Genomic DNA, 18753 nt, shown 5'->3' with positions numbered 1-18753 from the left:
TAATTAACTTGATGGATTCAAGTTGCGCTAGATAGCCTATAATTTATTAGGAAAGATCGTCATTTACTCATTTATTTGCGCTGATTAATCATTTTCAAAAGATTTCTTTCAATAATATTCTGACAGGAACCTTTTTCTTTGTTGTTCAAATGAGATAACATGTCCCTAGTTCCTTGTTGAGTAGGGGACCCCCCCTTCCATGTTTGATAGCAATCAATGGATGATAAATGCTTACCCAGCTGGAGAATGTTGTATGCTGATGAACAGGAGTTACAGCTAAGTAACCGGTTCCTTCTCCAGCATTGGCACTTCAATGGATTCACGTGCTCCTGAATAAAATTACACAGCAGTACGTGTACACAACCAAAAAGTGCACAGGTATATCTAAACAGAAGTAACCAATTCACCTCATGCAAGGTTGCAAAGCACTGCCTGGCTGACTCAGGCCTCTGCCCTGGAATCCCTATTGACGCAGTAGAACCAAGTGAAGGTATGGACAGACCTCCACGTGGCTGCCCTGCAGATTCCGAGCAGGTGTACACTGGACAGGAACACCATAGTAGAAGCCCCAGCTCTCTTCGAGTGTGCTCTTGGTTCTTCTGGAAGTGGCCTGTTGACCATGCAATGGCAGTTGGAAATGCAGGCTGATAGCCACTTTGCAGTAGAAGACTTTGAAACGGCATTGCCCTTGCCGACAGGTCCGAAGGCAACAAACAGTTGTCATGACCTTCAAAACTCCCTTGTATGAGTCACATAGAACTTTAGGGCTCGGGTCACATCCAGACAGAATAGGGATCACTCAGTTGGAGATGAAAGAGAACCAAAGAACATTAGCAAAATCAATGGTTGATTAAGGCGGAAAAAAGAAGGAACCTTCTGCATGAAGGAAGGGTTTGTGCAAAGGACCTCCTTAAACAGGTGAAAACTCAAGTATGGAGGTTTGCAGGAGAGGGCTTGCAGTTCGCCTACCCGCCTGGCTGAAGTAATGGCAACGAGGAACGCCGTCTTCCAGAAGAGAAGCTCCAAGAAGGCTCCATGTAGAGGCTCAAAGGGAGGGACCATTAGTTTCGAGAGGATCACACTGTGTTCCCAAGATGGAGCCAGAACTCGAACAGGGTGGAAAGTGCGAAACAGTCCAATGAGATATTCTAAAACCAACCTCTACAACCAGAGCACATGTGTAGCGTGAAATGGCTGCTAAATGCAACTTGATAGAACCGCGTGCTAGCCCAGCTTTTGCCTACAACAGGCAGTATGGAAAGACTTGTGTCGCCTAAACATGCAATGGATCCAGTTGCTGAGTTGCACACCATATGGCAAAGCGTTTCCACTTGCTTTTGTAGCAGGACAACATAGATGTTGCTCTTGCCCTGGTTCAAATCCTCTTGCACTCGAGACTTAGGGGAATGCTCCCAAATTCTAAGGCTGCAGGAGCCAGGCCGTCAAATTGAGGAACGTTGGGTCGTGGTGTAGCACTGACCCGCCATCCCTGCATTTTATGTCTGGAAGCGGGGACAATCCGATGAACGGAGTCACCAATAGATGAAGCCGGTCTGAGCCAAATTTGCTGTGGCAAGGCTGGGGCCACCAGGATCATCATAGAGTGGCTCTGTTTGAGTGTACTGAGAACTGGAGGTAGTAGAGGGATCAGTGGGAAAGCATAAAGGAACAGAACTTTCCATTGGAATGAGAACGCATCCCCCAGGCTCCCGTGTGGGCGTAACCGACTTACAAACTTGTCGCACATCCTGTTGGTTGCTGTAGTGAAACGTTCATTCTCTGGCCGTCACTACTTGGAGAAGAGGCTGAGAACTTGGCTTGGGTGAAGTTCCGATTCGTGACATGACCTGAGTTCCCTGCTGAGGGAATTGGCAATTGTATTGTGGATCCTTGGCAGATGGAAGGGAATCAGAAACATGTTGTGCATGAGCACCCATTTCCACATGCCTGCACTTCTACAGACAGAATGAAAGACTGGTCCCACCCTGCTTGTGCATATAGAACATGGTGGTGGTGTTGTCTGTGAAGATGCAAATCACCAGCTGCGGTCTCATGGCGTAAGGTGAAGCTTGCCTTCCCAGGACGCCGATATCTGTTGCCAAAGGGCATCTAGGAACTCTTGAACCTGTCTCATCTGGAGTCTGCAGTGAGGGATTAACGGGATGCAAGTAAACATCATCCCAAGGAAGGACTTCAGGAAGTGGACTGATGCTATCGGCAGCCTCGACAGCTGCTGGGCCTTATTCAGTATTGTCTTAGCCCTCTCCTCTGAAGTCGTGGCGACACAAGCTAGAGTGTCGAGACATGAGCCTAAGAAGTTTTGAGCAAGATGCAAGAATGACTTTGTGAAGTTCACTGAGAACCTCAGAGATGTCAGACACTGTATTTGTCAGGGCCACAGGGCAAGGACCACTAGCTCCATCATCTAAAGGGTTATTATTACAACTTAATAAGTGTTATGTTACTTTCTTCTTTGTCTTTAATTACTAGCTCCACATTTATTACATAACATGTTTCTTTAAAAAAACTTTACAAACATATATTCCTTCTTGAACAATTTGCAATTGATGCACTAAAAACGACTCCACAATAATTAACTTGATTGATTTAAATTGCGCTAGATAGCCTATAATGCATTAGGAAAGATCGTCATTTACTCATTTATTTGCGCTGATTAATCATTTTCAAACGATTTCTTTCAAGAGTATTCTAACAGGAACCTTTTTCTTTGTTGTTCAAATGAGATAAGATATCCCTAGTTCCTTGTTAGGTAGGGGACCCCCCCTTCCATGTTTGATAGCAATCAATGGATGATAAATGCTTACCCAGCTGGAGAATGTTGTATGCTGATGAACAGGAGTTATAGCTAAGTAACCGTTTCCTTCTCCAGCATTGGCTCTTCAATGGATTCACATGCTCCTGAATAAAATTACACAGCAGTACGTGTACACAACCAAAAAGGGCACAGGTATAGCTAAACAGAAGTAACCAATTCACCTCATGCAAACAGGTTGGCTGATTCAGGCCTCTGCCCTGGAATACCTATTGACGCAGTAGAACCATGTGAAGGTATGGACAGACCTCCACGTGGCTGCCCTGCAGATTCCGAGCAGGTGTACATTGGACAGGAACGCCATAGTAGAAGCCAAAGCTCTCTTTGCGTGTGCTCTTGGTTCTTCTGGAAGTGGCCTGTTGACCATACGATGGCAGTTGGAAATGCACGCTGATAGCCACTTTGCAGTAGAAGACTTTGAAAGGGCATTGCGCTTGCCGACAGGTCCGAAGGCAACAAACAGTTGTGATGACCTTCAGAACTCCCTTGTATGAGTCACAGAGAACTTTAGGGCTCGGGTCACATCCAGACAGTGTAGCTCCATCATCTAAAGGGTCCAGGTTGACCCAGTCCTGGCATCTTTGGCGCCAGGCTCATGAGAAAGTGTGCTGTGCACACTTTATTTCTAGGACACGTGTTATTTCTTCCCCAGCAGGTTCCCCATGTGCATCCAGGCCGGACATGGCCATATGGGAAACATTGCAGTGCACGTGCAGCATCCTTTGGGAGTGGCAAGGTGGGGCCACAAGGCAGAGCCAAGGGTGCGTGGCTGGGACCACGCTATTTAAGCCTGCGCCGCCCGCATGCAAGCGTTTCGCGTTAGTCTGCTTCTTGCAGCGTAACGCTCACCGCCGCCTGAAGCACTCTTATCCGATTCCAGCAATACATTGCTTGAAGCGCAGCTTACCTGACTCCAGCACATCATCTTCAGCGTACACCTTACCTGATTCCAGCAATACCATCGCTTGAAGCGCAAATTACCTGACCCCAGAAACACCATCGCCGGAAGTGCATCTTACCTGATTCCAGCCATACCATCGCCGGAAGCGCATCATACCTGACTCCTGCAATCCCATCGCCTGCATCGCATCTTACCTGATTTCAACAGTCATCGCAGATGAGGCGCATCCTCACCTGTTCCGGGCGTCGAGCTACGCGGGAGCTCATTTCGCCCAGCATCCTCGCGGATCCATCCAGTAACCGCCGGCAGGTCTTCGGATAACTGCCTCTCGTGTGACGTCGCCAGGCCATCACTGCAGGAGAAAAGGACAAACAAGGTTTGAAACTACATCAAGACTTTACACTAGGTCGTGCGCTACACAATCCTTGCGCTTGACCTTAAAACCCAACTTACCTTCTACTGGGGACCTTGTAAACTCCTCTGGCACCCATTTGGACTCGCTCCCAACACTGAGACTCCACTGGTCCTTCATCACACCTATTGGGGAGAAGTAAAGACATTACAAGGGTTACAGACAATAATCACATAAAAAAACATTGCAAAAGGATACGGACAATAATCATTGTTAAGAAACATTTACCTTTGAAGTGGATCAGCCACAGCCGGTCGGGGCTGCCACGTACACGGACCAGTGAAGTAACTAGGTCCATTAAAGACGCCCCTGCAGTTGAGAAGCAGGACGGAGAGCTCATCCTCATAAATACACAGGTGAGACTATGTGGGTAGACGCATGCTCACCTCATTCTGGGAAGAAGGGTTCGAGGGAAATAGCAATCCAACCACAGCATCCTCACTGCCTCTCGTATTCTCTCAGGGGCAGTGTCAGCAACCAGAGCAGTCCACACTACAGAAGCTGGGGAAGAAGTCTGATCCAGGGGAGCCAAGTCGAGGGAGGGCTACAACCGTCCCCCAATGCCCCCGCAGAGACGAGGTGAGCGTAACAGAACGCAAAGCCACTCTGAATCTCTGCCTGGGCGTTATTGACACCTAGGAAAATGAGACCAGTTGGCCCAATTGCTGGGGGAACTGCAGACCGAAGTACATGCCTCCAGACAAGAAACCAATGCCTTAAGAAGAGACCTTATTGTAGCCCGAGAACGAACGGATGACCTGGAAAGGCAGATACTTCAGACACACTCACGGCAGGTTCCTTTACCCGGAATTGCACAGACTCCTAAGCCACAGCCATCACAACCAATTCAAGTGGTGCTCCCAGGGGCAGTGCCATTGGCCCCGCCCAAATATTTTACCGTCGATCCTAACAAGCATGCCATATTCATGAACCAATGTCGCCTTCAATTTTTGATAGCGCAAGAGTTGTCTTTGTACTTTCATACTTGGGAGGCAGCGCAGCGGACTGGTCGATACCATTAGCAAATCAGGATGATCCTCTACTCTGGAACTTTGGAGAATTCCAACGGGAATTGGAAAATTATTTTGCTAGACACACCCAAGGACAAGCCCTGGATAACTAACTATTGTCCCTCATACAGGGAAACCATGATCTGCTGACTTATATTGCCACCTTTAATCGTCTCGTGGCACAGACAAATTGGCCAGAAGAGAGGAGGACCACACTATTTTATCGGGGATTGCGTGGTGAAGTAAAGGATGTTCTAGCCCAAGTGGTCAATCCTCCTGAATGTTGTGTGGAGTACATCAATTTGACGGTACAACTGGACCATAAATTGCAGGAATGAAAAATTGATCACAGAAGAACTGAAGGGAGGTCGGTCTATATGTGACCCCGGGACAATCAAGTCAAAGCCCATGAGCCAACTGAGCCTATGCAGATTGGGGGATTACGGGCCCCTATCTCCAAAGCGGAGAGAGAAAAGAGGAGACAACAACAACTCTGTTTATACTGCGGAAGAGCAGGACATTTCCTCTGGGAATGACCGATAAAACCCCGAAAATAGTAGGTGCAACAGACATCGGCAATGGAAGAGAAAGAACAAAACCCGGAAAACTCCAACTCCCGACAAGCGTAGGGGTCCACTTGTCGAGCGAAAAGAAGGAATCTGTACAGACCTCATATCTGGTCATACCAGTACTCTTGGTCAACCACCAACAACCGTCAAAGGTACATGCCTTGGAAGCATATATTGATAGTGGAGCGGTGGGAAATTATATCGATCAAGATCTGGCTGCATGAATAGGCATTCCCCTCCAGCAAAAGCTACAATCGGAAAAATTCACAGCAGTGTATGGTTCTCAGTTGTCATCCGGCCCAGTGACACAACATACCGATAAAGTCATGCTGATGTGTCAGGATGGTCATCGGGAAGACATCTCTTTTGATCTTATCGGGGCTCCCCAGTTCCAGATGATTTTAGGAATACCTTGGCTGGAAACCCATAACCCCAGGATTGGCTGGCGAACACGAGTGCTGACCTTTCCTCAAGAATGCTCCAATAATTGCTACCACAAAGGCGCGAAGAGCCAGAAACTCAAGACGAAACCTATCCTGGGGCTCTCTGGTTCCCTACCCCCTGAATATCCGGATTATCTGGATGTGTTCCAAAAGGAGCAAGCAAACACCCTGCCTCACATAGACCTTACAACTGCCAGATCAATCTGGTGTCTGGAGCACAAATCCCCTGCAGTCGAATTTACCCTCAACTGAGCAAGAAAATCAGCATCTGAAGACTTACCTGGACTAGTACCTAGCTAACGGATTCATCCGCCCGTCTAAGTCTCCTGCCTCCTCGGTTCTCTTTTTCCTACCCGAGAAGGAGGGCGACCTCAGAACTTGGATAGATTATAGAGCACTGAACCAAATCACAGTAAAGAACAGATATCCTCTGCCACTCATCCCGGAGCTGCTAGATCAGGTGAGGAATGCTGAAATCTACACAAAACTGGACCTAGGAGGAGCCTATCATCTTGTGAGAGTTAAAAAGGGAGATGAGTGGAAAACGGCATTCCAAACCAAATATGTGCTTTTCGAGTATCAGGTCATGCCCTTTGGGTTATGTAATGCACCGGCGGCATTCCAATTCTTCACGAACGATGTGCTTCACGAATTGTTGGACGTTTGCGTCCTTGTTTACATTGATGACATTCCTATCTACTCAACGTCCAAGGAAGATCATGTTGGCAATGTAAGGGCAGTTCTGGAGAAGCTCAGCACCGGCTGTTTGCCAAATTGAAAAAATGCTTCTTCCATGTCACGGAAGTTGAATTTCTGGGCTTCATGCTTACCCCACGAGGAGTTCACATGGACACATGCAAGGTGGATGCTATCCTTCAGTGGCCATCCCCAACAACTACAAAAGGAGTGCAAAGTGTGCTCGGATTTGCCAATTTTTATCGACAGTTTATCCCAAGGTTTTTTCAAATAGTTCATCCAATCACCTCCCTACTGAGAAAAAATAACAAATTCTTGTGGTCCCCGAAGCACAAAACACCTTCCAGGAATTGAAACTGGCCTTCACCACAGCACCTGTTCTTCAGCATCCCAGACCGACTTGCCTTATGTGGTCAAAAAAGACATATCCAGCGTAGCCATGGGAGCAGTATTATCACAAAAGGACCTGGACACAGGGCAATTACATCGCATAGCATTTTGGTCCCGTATGTTTTCCGCGCCGGAATTAAACTATGCAATCACTGACAAGGAACTACTAGCAATCAAAGGAGCCTTCAAAACCTGGAGACACTACCTTCTAGGGGCAAGACAGACAGTCACAGTTATCATCGATCACCGTAATCTGCAATACTTGAAAACTGCCAAGGCCCAATCTTCGCGCCAGCTTCGCTGAGCTCTCTTCCTTTCTGAATACGATTTCGTCATTACTTACAGACCAGGAGTACGTAATGGGAAAGCGGACGCACGCATGGGTGAGGACAAAGAAGCATTCACACAATCTGAGCCAGTGGCCATTATTCCCGAAGAACGGATTCAAAATCATATTGCTGCAACCACCTGCTGGGAGGACTTGAAGACCGATCCCCAATCTCAGATGAACCAAAAAGCTCAAGAGGAGTGGTTGGTTAAGGGGGAACAATACTCCATCAAAGATTACTTACCCTATTTTCAAGGAAGACTATATATTCAGGACAAGGAACTGCAAACCCAAATAATAGCAAACTACCACGAGTCATTAGTGGAAGGACATCCTGGGATTGCTAAGACTCGGGCCAACATTCAGAAGAGCTATTGGTGGCCAACCTGGAGAAAAGACGTTGCCTAATTTATTGCGACTTGCAGTGTTTGCGTGCAACACAAATCCCAGAAGTTAAGTCCCGCAGAGTTGCTGCATCCGTTAACGGTACCGCCAGCACCATGACATTCACTGTCTATGGACTTTATTACCGATCTTCCACCCTGCAACGGGTTTAACGCAATCCTGGTCATAGCAGACTTATTCTCAAAAATGGCGCATTTTATTCCATTGAAGGGGCTTCTCACTGCTTCCGCTCTTGCCACTGTATTTTTGGAGCAAATTGTCAAGTTACATGGTTTCCCATCTTTATTGAATTCAGATCGCGGAACTCAATTCGTCTCAGATCTCTGGAGGAGGTGCTGTAAAATGGCCCAAATTGACCTTGGATTATCCACGAGTCACCATCCCCAAACCGATGGTCAAACTGAAAAGACCAATCAGACTCTGGAGCAATACCTGAGGTGTATGTTGCAACAAACTGAAGGGTCCTGGAAAAGCATCCTCTGGTTAACCGAATTTGCCTGAAATAACTATGCACACTAGCACCGGACAAACCCCATTCTACACAATGCACGGTCGGCATCCTCGAACGTCCTCCTTTGATACACTTGACGAACTGGAAATGCCAGCAATTACCACATTACATAAGACCATTACTCAAACCCTTAAAGAAGCAACAGAAAACCTGATCAGAGCCAAGGAACAACAGAAAAAGTTTGCAGACCAACATAGAAGAGATGCAAATTATAACACGAAGGAAACTCCAACGCGCAAATCCTGGATATTGATATTAACGCCAATCCAAGTATCTTTGGAAAAAACATTGTCTTGCACATCAACTTTTCTAGTATAGCAAATGAAGATTTAATATTGATATAATATATTGAGTGAAAACCAGCCGACACGTGTTTCGACCATCAAGGTCGTTGTGAAGGCTGTACAATTAGTCACAAACAGAAAAAAATATATAAAAATGAGGACGTAATCACAACAGTTATAACAATGTTAACATACGTACCATTGCAAAACCAAAGCATTGTAAATGAAAAATCATCAAACAGAAAAAAGGAATAATGTAAATATGAGTAAAGTAGCATATAGTTCCATACCATGATTCAGTTGTTTTAGTGATGCAGATGATGCAAAAGGAGTCATCAAAAAAGAGAAATAATTTCAAATAATATTGATTAGCACCATAGTCCAATTAGAACAGGTTCACTATTTAGCAAGGAATATAGTTCCATGCGTGCTATAATATCATCGGAAAAGCGTGAGAAATGATATCAGATAGTGTGAGTGGGAACATCCCATGTGCAGAAAAATGTGCATTGCTAATAGTTAATAGAAGTGAGAGGCCAATATTAATTACCCTAAGTGGAACGAGTGACCCGTGTAGCATTAACATCACGAGTGAAGCCAATGGTGTGTATATAAACAAGCATACCATAAATCCAGATATGCCAATCAGCAGGTTGTGAAGGGATGGCTGAAATTGGGCAAAATAGAATGCCACCTTGGGATAACAAAAGAAGAAATAGCCCTATCAGAGGGGAGACAAGAGTAGGGCTGAATGTAATAGGTACTGGTATGAAGGTTCAGGTCAAATAATTTAAAGTGACTTATCCTGTTGCTAAAGAGCAGAAGAATCTAATGATATGTAGCCAATGTAGTTAAAAAGGTAGTGGTTTCGAATCCTAAAACAACAGTAGTCGTATGAGAAAGATGAATAAATAAATAGTAGCGTGAATAACAGAATAAATTGCATAATATTGCTAGATACCTGTGTAGCCAAATGCAGGGGCCCAATTCCCATCTACAAATGTAAAGGTACCAAATTCGTCCTGACTGGAAGCGCAAGGCACATAATATTGGGAAAATCTAAGCCAAGTGCTGTCATGCATGCGCGATGCCCGTGACGTCACAAGCACGTAGTGCGAAAGACATCACACACAGAGCGTGGCGTGCGCAATGTCAAAAAAGTAAATATACTAATATCCTATTAAGACGTGAAACATGATCTTGCCTAAAGCGAAATAGTGAGAATTGGATGAATTGAAAAGCTAGGTTGAAGCTAAAGGCATGTGAAAAGATATATAAAGAGTCATGGAATACCGAATAACACACGACAATGGTACTATGGTAGCAAAGCACCATGAGGACTGACCCATGCCAAGCAAAGGAGTAAAATAAATAAGGTAGATAGAAAAAAAGGTAAGTAGGTGATAGAGAGTGTGACTAAAGTCTGAGGCAATATGGGATGTTCCCACAGCACATTTGTGAATCTAAATATTATAGATAATGACCCTAGGTGAAATAAGTGCAAATGAGAGCAACACTAAATGGTAGGGGGGAGCAGCTCCCATACATATATATTAGTTGTACCATAATAGGAAATGTAATTATACATCGTGACAGGAAATACAACCAAACTTTATAGAAAAAATGCTTAGTTAATGATATATCTAAACAACTCATTGTAATATATATGTCACATGATGACAGTAAGTTTGAAAGAACAAACAGGAGCAATAAAGAGAGAAAGGGTAGCATGAGGAGGCAATTATGATACATACATACTAGAGGGCCATAATAGAAAATTAGGATGAGCAGATAGCAGATGCTAGACTAATTTCTCAACATGATTCTTCGATTACAGTCAATTAACACAACACTTGCGGATTATGTCCAACTATGTCAGTTCACACAAAGAGCAAATTACACCATCATTACAAGAACATACGCATTATGCGATCTGTATTTGGGGCCAATGATTGTATATCAGTATGCATATAGGAGAGAAAAGAAGAAGAAAGACAAAATCACCCACGTTTACAAGAACGCATGCATTTCGTGGTCTGTGTTAAGGCCTGTGGTGGTACAGCGTAGATGGCAAATAAGCTTACTTTCGAGTTGCCTAAGTTTAATACAGAGATTGCCACATTGTTTGCAACTCTTAGCTTTGATCAGACCTATGAAGCGGATGTCTGCTTTGTTGGCCCATTGATGCTCTGACTGCCAATGTAACGCCCGGGGCAAATTAGCATCTGTTTTATTCAGACTAGAAAGGTGTCTCTAATTCGTATTCTAAGTTGTCTAATAGTGCTCCCTATATATAACTTGTTGCAAACACATATAATCACATAGACCACAAATTTTGTTTTGGAATTGATGTATCATTTTTTTCAATTTTGGTGCCTCTACTGTCCACAAATTCATGACAATTTTGATGGGCATATGGGCACTGGTTGCAGTTACCACATCTGAAAAATCTGAAAAATTCAACTCGTTTCCTCAACCACATAGTCGATGTCAGAGCCTTAGATGGATACAAAAAGGAAGGACTGAGTTTGTTACGCAAAGTATTGGCTTTGTTGAAGGTACATTTTTGCTTGTCTGTGATGTAGGGTGTAAGGTCTGAATCCAAATGTAAGAGATGCCAATGTTTGGAAACTAATTTAAAAAGAACTGGTGCGTCTTTAGAGTATTGCGTATTGATTGAAATATGTCTGACTTTATTCTCAATGGGAGGTTTTGCAACCAGTAAATCAGCTTTTTTGGAAAGACAGTATGTATGGTATGCTTTGCGCACTGTTGGGGGCGGATAGCCTCTTTGCTTAAAGCGCTCAATCAATTGTGTGTGCTCTACTTCAAAGTCAATATCTTTGGAATAATTTCTTCTTGCCCGGTAGAATTCACCCACAGTGATGTTCAGTATAGTAGATCTCTAGTGACAGCTCCTGGCGTGCAGTATAGCATTGACTGATGTGGGTTTTCTAAACGTCCTGGTTTGTAAAGTGCTGTTTTCTACAAAGATTTCAAAATCCAAAAAGGTGATTGTAGTGGGGCTAGAGTGTCCAGGCAGAGTGATGCCAAAGTTGTTGTGATTGTCATGAGTGACAAATTCATCAAAAGACATAGTTGTACCTTGCCAGATGATCAAAATATCGTCAATGTACCCTTTCCAACAAATAAGTTTGCCTTTGAATTCTGATTGGTTCAGTATATGTGTTTCTTCATAATGTGACATGAAGAGATTCACCAGAGATGGTGCGAATTTGGCACCCATAGCAACTCCTTTTAGTTGTAGACAGTAGACATTGTTGAATAGACATGCATTATTGGATAAAGCAAATTTGAGAAACGACTTAATCATTTGGATGTGGTAATTGTAAGAGACAAATGAATTGCGAAAAATATAATCTATGGCCTGAATCGCTAAGTCATGACTAATATTGGAATATAAGGCCGTAACATCAAACAAAAATCTGGTTGCCATGCTATGCTTTGGAAAAATTGCAAAACTTGTGTGCTATCTCTTAGCTATGTTCTCATTTTGGTGACAAAAGGTTGGAATACTTCATCAAGATATTGTGAGACTGCTTCCGTAACCCATCCGATGCCACTCATGATAGGTCTGACTTCAGGTAGTTCAGTAAAGCTCTTGTGTATTTTGGGTAAAAAATAAAGAGTGGGCATCCTGGGCTCTGTAATCATCAGAAATGTTTTCTCGTCATCAGTTAGATGTCCAGAAATATGCCACTCATTAATGAGGCATACCAACTCATGTACAATTCGTTAGATCAGATTTTGGGTTAGTTTGATGTAACCACCTGGTGTTTCTAAGTGTTTGGTCCCCCTTTTGATGTAATCCTCGGTATTAAGTATGACAACATTGCCACCCTTATCTGCTTCTTTGATCGTAATGGTTGGATCTTCCTCTAATTCTTTTAAAGCTCGCAGTTCATGCAGATCAAGATTTCTGTGGTGGGTAACTTTAGCTGGTTTGTCCAGGATATTGTGTATGTCTTTAATCATTGCCGCATGGAAAGTGTCAATGATATTGTCCGTACAGAAAGAGGGTGAAAATTTAGATCTGGGTTTGAATGCCGTCATTTCTAAATGTCTGCTCTGTACATCAAGGTCATCCATCATTTGGGCTCTGTTTGGAGCATTTTCTGAAGTCAGAGATAATAATGTCTCAATATTATCCATGCCTGTCATGGTGTGCGTACTAAGTGGGACTACTGGTGGTTTAGACGCATGTGTTTTGACTTGGTTGGCGAAAACATTTCTTTAATTTTTATTTTCAAATGAATTTGAAAAGATCAATTTGGAATTGAACATAATCTGTGCTATTAGTATGTGCAAAGGAAAGTCCTTTGTTCAAAACTTTGACTTGGTCATTACTCAAAATGCGGTGTGATAGGTTAACCACTAAGTCAGGAGGACTCATTTGTGCAGTTGTTTCCTTGCATTGGCCCTGGTCAGGATCCCTGTGCGACCGGACTCTATGTCTGGTCTTATGTTTCCATTTTCCTCCCCTGCGACCCCTCATATGGCAAGTGTTGGCATATTTGTTACTGTTGGGTCTCAAAATCTGACTTGTTTTGTATTGTAGGTCTGTTGGCTGCCCCTTTTGTATCATCGTATTTGTTCTAAAAAACCCTTGTCACTAGCAGCAGTTGTGTCTGATTTGGAAGGCTCAACATAGAAGAGAGGCCCCGCATTGCCAAGTCAGAGATAAGGTATGGTTGGCATCCAAGAATATTCCTATGAAAGGACCTCGAGCCATCATTAACGCTGCTGCCATGAAATTGGATTTACCAGCCAATATGCGGATCCATGCGGTATTCCATGTTTCTCTCCTGAAACCAATGAAACCAGATACTCGGATTAAAGCACCACCTGAGCCTGATATCATATAAGGAGAACCGGAATATGAAGTCAAAGCCATTCTGGATTCCAAGATAGTGCGATCTAAACTATACTACTTGATCGACTGGGAGGGTTATGGACCTCAAGACCGCACATGGGAACCTGTTGAATTCGTCCATGCCCCAGGACTAATCAGACAATTCCATCGTAACAATACCACCAAACCGGGACCAGGGAGAAGAGCGCCCATGAGAGGGGCCTTGAGGGGGAGTGCTGTCATGGCCACAGGGCAAGGACCACTAGCACAATCATCTAAAGGGTCCAGGTGGACCCAGTCCTGGCACCTTTGGCGCCAGGCTCATGAGAAAGTGTGCTTTGCACACTTTATTTCTGGGGCACGTGTTATTTCTTCCCCAGCAGGTTCCCCACGTGCATCTAGGCCGTGCGTGGCCATAGGAAAACATTGGGGTGCACGTGCAGCATTCTCTGGGAGTGGTACGGTGGAGCCACAAGGCAGAGCCAAGGGGTGTGGCTGTGACCAGGCTATTTAAGCCTGCCCCGCCTGCATGCAAGCGCTGCGCGTTAGTCTGCTTCTTGCAGCGTAACGCTCACCGCCGCCTGAAGCGCTCTTACCTGATTCCAGCAATACCATTGCTTGAAGCGCAATTTACCTGACCCCAACAATGCTATCGCCGGAAGTGCATCTTACCTGATTCCAGCCATACCATCGCCCAAAGCGCATCTTACCGGACTCCTGCAATCCCATCGCCTGCAGAGCATCTTACCTGATTCCAACAGTCATTGCAGTCGTGGCACATTCTCACCGGGAGTCTAGCTACGTGGGAGCTCGTCTCGCCCAGCATCCTCGTGGATCCATCCATCCTGTAACCTCTGGCAGGTCTTCGGATAGCTGCCTCTCGTCTGACGTCGCCAGGCCATCCCTGCAGGAGAAAAGGACAAACAAGGTTAGAAACTACTAACTTATGCTAGGTTGTGCGCTACACAATCCTTACGCTTTATCTTAAAACCCAACTTACCTTCTACTGGGGACCTCGTAAGCTCCTCTGACACCCATTTGGACTTGCTCCCAACACTGCGACTCTTCTGGGCCTTCATCACACCTATTGGGGAGAAGGAAAGACATTAAAAGGGTTATGGACAATAATCACAGAAAAAAGACATTGCAAAAGAATACGGACAATAATCATTGTTAAGAAAAACGTACATTTGAAGTGGATCAGCCACAGCCTGTCTGGGTTGCCAAGTACATGGACCAGTGAAGTAACTAGGTCCATTAAAGGCGCCCCTGCAGTTGAGAAGCAGGTCAGAGAGCTCATCCTCATAAATACACAGGTGAGACTTTATGGATAGACGCATGCTCACCTCATTCTGGGAAGAAGGGTTAGAGGGAAATCACAGTCCAACCACAGCATTCTCACTGCCTCTCGTATTCTCGCAGGGGCAGTGTCAGCAACCAGCGCAGTCCACACTACAGAAGCTGGGGAAGAAGCCTGATCCAGGGGAGCCAAGTCCAAGGAGGGCTACAACCGTGCCCCAATGCCCCCGCAGAGACCAGGTGAGCGTAACAGTATTGTATCCTTGGTGTGTCGCATTGCTAGTGGTAGAGATGGAGCACACACCAACCAGTCATCCAGGTAAGGGGAAATGTGGACACCTGAACGACAGAGGTGGGCTGCCACTGGCTCTAGGCACATTGTGAAAACTCTTGGGGATGACTTCAACCCGAAGGACAGAGCTTTCAATTGGTAGTGCTTATCCGGGATGTGAACTCTGAGTAATCGCCTGTGCTGCTGATGAATGGGGATGTGAAAGTAAGCATTCTCTAGGTCTTGAGATTTGAGGAGATCCCCTTCTTCCAACTGGTCTAGGATGTGCTGCTACATTACTATGTGGAACTTTTGAGACTTGAGGAGTTTAACTTCCTGAGGTCTAGTGTATGTCTCCATCCTCCTGAATTTTTCCTTACCAGAAAGTACCCGGAATACACTCCGGAGCCCTGGAGGTACAGTGGTGCGACTTCAATCGCTCTTCTGTAGGAGGGACCGTACTTCCTGGAGGTGCAAGGATTGGTGTTTTCCGCCTTTGACATGGGAGGTATGGAGGGATATTTTCCCATGAATTCCAGGGTATGGCCCTGTTAAATAATAGACAGTACGCATTTGTCAGGGGTGATTTTTCCATTCATGCCGTTGGACAAGGAATCCCTCCTTTTGCTGTTCTTCAGTTAGAATACCAAAAAGCTTTGTTTCTCACGACATAATGGCATGAAAAGAGCCCATCTCATCCAGAGGAGAGTCTCTTGGTGGGATTTTGGTATGTTTGACCGTAATGGAAAGGTTTGCGGTTCATATGACCGTAGCGGTCAAACAACCCATAATCTAGAAATAAACTCCCCCTCGGCACCCCTTACTGCCCTTTTGGCGCACACCCGGTTGGGTGCCGACGACGCCCCGGACTCCCGCGCAACTGTTTCCCTTCATGTATGTACTTGGTAACCGGCGCTGCAGGGTCCTTTCTTTTAAAAAAAAAAGCTATTCCCATATGCGGGGGACACCACCGCAACCCAGGTTCCCATTATAGCGACCAAGGTGAGCAGTGGATACCCTCTGAACCCCTGTTCCCCTTGTTTGCTATAATGGGTTTGTATGGCATATTTGTTTGAATTTTTAGGCTATACAAGACTTTCGTACAGCCTAAATTCGGTCAAATATGCCATACGTTTTTTAATATTCTGTCTTTTGGTGTATTTCATATTGTCAATAGGTCTACTGGCTTACCATCACCTGGCACCAGATTTTCAAACTTGTCAGTAGAATATGTGCGGGAGAACCATCTGTCGCATAGTTGTCAGCGTCTTTGTCCATATCTGTGAGGGTGACTGGTGGTAACAGAGAGGCTTCTTGAACAGACCTGGTACGTGGAGGAGGAGCCAGGCCTTCCCTTACAGGAAACTCCAGAGGTCGTTCAGGGGACAGCAACTGTGGAGCAGAAAGCCTCTGTTGGAGCTCCAAAACAAGTATTTGCAATGTGGATGATATTTGTATTTATTTGTATTTATTACATTTTATTTAGCGTCTTAAGCCAAAGCGCTTTACATAAACAACAGAGAATACATTACAAGCAATACATAATAAGTCATAAATCAAGTAACTGAGAACAATATACAGAACAATTTACCATAAGATATAACTGTGAACATGTGCAGGACAGGACAGCTGTGAGAGAGAACAGTAGAGAGATAGAGGTTGGGGATTGAAGAAGGTTGGATTTTAAGGAAGTGCAGAAGCGATAGGTGGAGCCGATAGGAAGAAGGAGACGGTTCCAGTGAAAAGGAGCAAGAAGTTGGAAAGAACGGAAGCAGGATGGTGTGCAGGGAGCGGGTGGAACAGTGAGTAGGAAATGATCGGCAGAGCGAAATGGGCGAGAAGGGAAGTAAAATGAGAGGTGGGAGGAAAGGTAGGGTGGTGCAGGACAATAGAGAGATTTAAAGACAAGACAGAGGAAGTTGAATTTGAGTTGGGAGTGAAAGGAGAGCGAGTCCAGTGAGGTGAGGGAAGTTGAAATGATAGATTTAAGAGGGGTTAGATTTGAGGAAGGGAGACCGAAGAGGAGGGCAGAGCAGTAGAAAAGTTGAGAGAAGATTAAAGAGGAGATAAGGAGTTTAGGCGTGAAAGGTGAGGAATATCGAGATGGAAGCGACAGGCACGGGAGGTTAGAGAGATGCAGTGAGTAACAGAGGTTAGAGTCGAAGTTGTTAGGGAGAATTCTCTGTTTAGGCTGAATTTCCTAACCTAGTGAGTCCCCCAGCAGCTTTGCTGGATTTCGGGAGATTGGTTTTTCCATCCTGCCAAGAGTGAGACTCTTTTCCTCCCACTCTTGGACATGAATGTGTGTAATTCCTTTGAATGTCAATGTGTTCTATGGGCTATGGGGTCTTTTACTCCATAGGGTCTCATGTTTTTCTATGTGTGTTACACCGCACCCTACGTGCCGTAACACTGGGGCGTCCTAGCGGACCTCCACCATAGACTCCATACCCGGGGACTGACTACTGTCTCCCCGGGCATGTAAAGTCACCATTGGCTTTACTAGACCTAAATTTACTAACAGAACTAGTACAAACCATCTTATTGTGGACGTACTAGTAGGGGTAATTCGATTACTCCTGGATGTGTTTTTCGAGGGGGCACTGTCCCGTCCCCCCTCGTCGAGTTTTGGCTGGTGGCAGTGGAAACTACTTTTTATGTTTGACCCCGAACATAACCCAATGGGATTCGTCCCATTGTTAGAGATTGCTACTTTTTCTCGTTAATTTCTAACGTACCACCGATCTACTTATCTTAAATAAGTTTATCGGATGGTATTTTCTGCCAGAACTCGGTTTTTAAAATGGCGTCTGTGTTCGTCTCTGTGACTCCTAAACCAAAGGTTGAGCCCTTTGTTCCACTTTTGGCGGGCCTCTGTACAGGGACCCCCCAAAGTGGTGCCATTCTGTCTGGGTTACCACAGGGGTGTGGGAGGGGGTTTAGGCACCCTGGACCGAGTTGCCTTGCCAACTCCGGTCGCACTCTGGTGTGATTGGCCCAAGTGGTGAGCCTCCCCGCTCACCACTTAGCAAGTGTTGATTGACAGCTAGGCTGAATGAATGGGGGTTTTCTGCATAAAAGCAGAGCTTTTGGGACTGGATCTTCAGAAGTCACCACAGGACCTAAGAATCCGACGAGGGTAATGCTGAGCTGACCTGCAACGACGACACCTCCGGTGGAGCCCTGCTGAACCGACTCACCACTTCCCGACGACAGAGGAGATCTCCCTGCCGGAGAGTCTCTTCCCCTGACTGGTGGGAACAACCAGTCCTCTTTACTTTTTCTTCGCCTCAGGACGCGGTGGTCGAATTGCCAGTGCAGAGCACCCCGGCAACCGGATAGCCACTACCCCTGTACCGCGACCAAAAGGTGGTGCCTTGTGACAGAGCACTCCGCGGCTGGTCTCTTCCCTGGTGGTGCACCGGACTTCACTTTCCTTCGACGACGAGATCATCTCTACTCTTGGCAAAGACCCGACGTGCATCCACCACCAGGAACAACTGCCCCCGCCGGAACTGTCTCTCCACA

This window comes from Ambystoma mexicanum, chromosome 14, assembly GCF_040938575.1.
Source record: "Ambystoma mexicanum isolate Mex_15411 chromosome 14, UKY_AmexF1_1, whole genome shotgun sequence".
Classification (NCBI taxonomy): domain Eukaryota; kingdom Metazoa; phylum Chordata; class Amphibia; order Caudata; family Ambystomatidae; genus Ambystoma; species Ambystoma mexicanum.
This window is presented reverse-complemented; position numbering follows the sequence as displayed.